The 3989-nt window shown below is 30.2% G+C and overlaps 1 long non-coding RNA gene across 1 annotated transcript; it reads right to left on the bottom strand.

The window, feature by feature from the left end:
• Positions 1 to 1030: 1030 nt before the first annotated feature.
• LOC121209827 (uncharacterized) lies at positions 1031 to 3734 on the bottom strand. Its single transcript, XR_005904953.1, has 2 exons — positions 3271 to 3734; positions 1031 to 1454 (listed from the first exon to the last, which is right to left on the bottom strand). It is a non-coding gene; the product is annotated as an uncharacterized lncRNA (long non-coding RNA).
• Positions 3735 to 3989: the final 255 nt, after the last annotated feature.

Raw genomic sequence — 3989 nt, 5'->3', positions numbered from 1 at the left:
GGCGTTATGAAAACAAGCAAAAGGAAAAGAGAAAAATAGAGGAAAGAAATGATAGAGAAAGAGTTGAAAGTAGCAATGTTGAGAAAAAACAGGAAAATGGAAAAACATGGGAGGAATGGGACGATAGAATAGGGGAGTGGGAGAGAGAGAAAATTGTGAGTGTTTTGGGGAGAAAATTAGGAGAATATTTCTCAATCAAATTTTTTAAAAAGATAAGATTAACTACCTACTAAATCCTATTAGATTTACTTCAGTGTTTGAGTCTGATTGTCATTCTAACAGCATAGGCTGCAACAAGTGACAGAGCAAAAATAAATTTCTTTTTGCACACAACATGATTCAATCACAGGACCTATGGGTATGTTTGGTTGGGGGGAATGAAATAGAGTTGTAATGTAATAGAGCTCTAATAAAATAAAGTTGTAATCAATAATTCAGTTGTTTGGCTGAATGGAATGGAATAGAGTTGTAATAGTATTCTTGTGTTTGGTTGAATAAAATAGATGTTGTAATAGCATAAGGAAAAAGACTTAAATGACCAAAATACCCTTAGTAGAAATTTTTTGATAGATGATTATTATTTTTTATTTTTAATAAGATTATTATTAAATTTAATTTAATAAATTAATAATAAATAATTTAATCATATTTTAACATAATTATTATTAAATAAAAATTAATAAAATAATATATAATTTAATAATATTCTTAATATTATTATTAAAATATGAATTAATAAAAATCATAATATAAAATATTATAAAAATAATATATAACTACTTTATTATTTTTAAACACATTTAATGTGCTAAATGTTCCATTATCCATTTAATTTTTCCTTGCACTCTTTTTCTTCCTTTAATAAATTGCTTTTATATTTTATATAATAAAAAATCAAGTTTATATAATCTTCAATTGAGTTAATTGGAAGATCCATCTACAACCATGGCTGAATCAACAGATTATCATCTTTATCAAACAACTGTAAGGAAATTCACTACAAGCTAAGGTGCTATACTGTAAACAAGCATCAAAAGAGCACATAAAATATATTTCAAAGTTTCATCTCAAATTCGATTATCCTCCACATTCATGCAACCAAGCATTGCAAATGACACACATATCTACATACAGTCTACATTCTAATCAACTACAAGTTGCAAGAATACTCAGTAGCGATACTTTGTCAAGTAATCTTTCAGAGCAATTACCAGACCACGACCTTTCCTTTGCCCCAGGTATACAATTTCGATGATGTCTATGAACTCTTGTTTGTCTTTGAGAGCCTAGTTAATCTTGTTATTATTGGTGCCAAGATCAATTATAATGTGCTTGTTTCTAAAAAAAAAAATCACTGTCGATGGATCGAAAAATTGAGCAACACAATCAAGATACTCAAGGTGTTTCCTCCTTAAAATTCCCTCCCTTCTATCTGAATTAGGTGGTGCATATCCCTGTTTTCAGTTCATAAAATTTCAAACAATAAACCAAAATTTATTTAATAAATACAATCTATCTATCCGATGACAAATTGGTTAACCCTGGATATCAAATATGAGACATACAAATTCTTTCGCTTTAAACTGCTGCTTTATTGATTCATTAATTCGAAAAGAAAGCCACCAAGATCATACAATAAAGAAACATAACACCCTTAAGAAAATGCATTTGGGACAAACTAAAACCTAATACTAAATGCCTTTTAAAAAGATACATTGATACTAAAAGCAAAGCCTAGTACCTTGGCATCATTAAACAGAAGCAACTCATTACATTAGGAATGCAATGATTAAAATGTTATTTAGTTTTAAAAGCACAATCCAATGAATTGTAAGAGAAATTTTTATATGAAACATTCTACAAAGCTAAAAATATTAAAGGTGGCAGTAATTAACAAAAGATCATCACTTTACATTAAAAAACCTCATTCTTTGAGGTTGAAGATGTTAACTTATTAATAGTTGTATTACCATCATAATTATTTGTATTTATGACCCCTCCTTAAATGAAAAGAATGCTTTTAAGTTACTAAAATCATGGACTTTTAAAGAAGTCTAAAGTCACACTAGTACAAGACTAAATCATTTTTTTCGTATTTTAATAATAGAATACATGAAAGATACTATAGTCACTCTAAACATCACCTCCACAGATTTGTCCAAGTCATCACTTGTACCAGTATCATTCTGTGAGAAGCTTCTTGGATAACTAAGAGATCATTCTTGTGAACCTAAATCATCAAGTATATCTGACCTTCTGGTCAATAATATTTTACCAGGAATATTGCGACCCTTAAGCAACCTTAAAAGAGGCATAAAAGAAAATTATTATTTGTTGATGAAGCAATAAATATGGAGTAAACAGCTGTATGAAGCAAAGATTTTATCAACATGTAATCCTAGCATTTGCTTTTACACTTAAGATAATAAAAACCACAATAAATTTCCAAATCCACATAGGCAAGGTAATAAAGGTTATATAACACGACAAGGGAACTTTATTGTAGAGGAAATTTTTTCAATTTGACTTCTTAACAGTGTAAGAGAGATTTGCATAAAGAAAAACAACATTGCAACCCATGTTAGCATTGATCTTCAGCCAATTTACATTAAGAAAAACAACTCTGCAACCCATGTTAGCATTTTAGCTAATTTACGTTAAGAAATCCGATCTCAGCAATATTATCATTCATAAGCATGGGCAAACAAATTGTAACATTTTTGTTCTATAACCTTTATGAACTCCTCACGTTTAGCAACTGTCCTTTTTATTATCAGGAAAACCAAGCTAAAAGACAATGGGTAACCCTTTTTTAACCCTTGTGATGCCTATGATTCCCCAACAACAATGCCATGATCAAATTACAACATAAACCAAACTATCAGACTTTTTAGGGAAAATAGATAAATACTATGATATAAGCACAAAGATGAAAGGATCATCTTCCAAAAGAAAGAGAAACTAGGTTATGCCATTAAGTAGACCTGGTGAGATCTGGTTTTAATTCCCAAAAGGAGCTTTCAATCTAAGTGCAAACCACAACAAATTAAACCCAACAAACCTAATTGAAATTTTTTGCGAAATCAAAATTTCCCCTTAAATAGGAAAAATTCTTCCAAAGGAATTCAGAATAAAAACTGAAATTTGAAAGATTAGAAGGTATTTCTCTAAATCCAATGAAAAAGAACAATCCAAAATCAACATTGAGAAACTAGAAAGAAAATAGATGAAGAAAAGTAATGGGAAATTGGAATGATTAGAAAGAGGTACCCTTGGACATTCTTGAGGGTTTGATTAAACCTAGAGTCAAGGCTTTCTTTGTTACGTTGATTTTTTGCCATGGATGCTACTGTTGTTCTTTCAAACCCCTATTCTTTCTCACTCTAAACGTTCTGCACAGGTATATTGGGAGAATGGTGAGGGTAAAGAGAAAGTAAGAAGAGAAAGTTTAAATAATACAGAGAAATTTCATAGTCGCACGATAATCTTTGAGATTTGTTGAAAAAATCTCAAATGGGAGTTGGGAGTTTGAAGAGGATGTGAGATGGGTAGAAAAGGAAAGAAAAATAATTATGTATATTACTGGAAGTGTTGAATAGCCATTCATTAGAGATAGCATTGAATTGCTATTAAGTGGTTTTGAGGAATCAGGCTATAATGGCTATTCAGTAGAAGAGGTTTTACAGCCAACCAAACCCCTGAATAGTTTTATTGTGTTGAATAAAGGAGGAATGGCTAAGCCATTCACGTGAACCAAACAAAGCCTAAGGGTATGCTAAAACTTTATCACTAAACCAACAGACTCATTCTTATAAGCAATCTTACAAAAATTAAAGATAACCCTTACAAACCAAGTCAGACATAGTTTCAAAATTAATGGAAAAATTTCAAAGAGAAAGAAATCGAACACAAGACCTAAAAACCACTGATACAAACTAAATCACTTAATATAATTTAACAACTCAAAAATTTAGAAAACTGGGGCGTTA

This window comes from Gossypium hirsutum, chromosome A11 (assembly GCF_007990345.1).
Source record: "Gossypium hirsutum isolate 1008001.06 chromosome A11, Gossypium_hirsutum_v2.1, whole genome shotgun sequence".
Taxonomy (NCBI): Eukaryota; Viridiplantae; Streptophyta; class Magnoliopsida; order Malvales; family Malvaceae; genus Gossypium; species Gossypium hirsutum.
The sequence above is the reverse complement of the archived record's forward strand: the minus strand, read 5'-3'. Positions and strand labels throughout refer to the sequence as shown.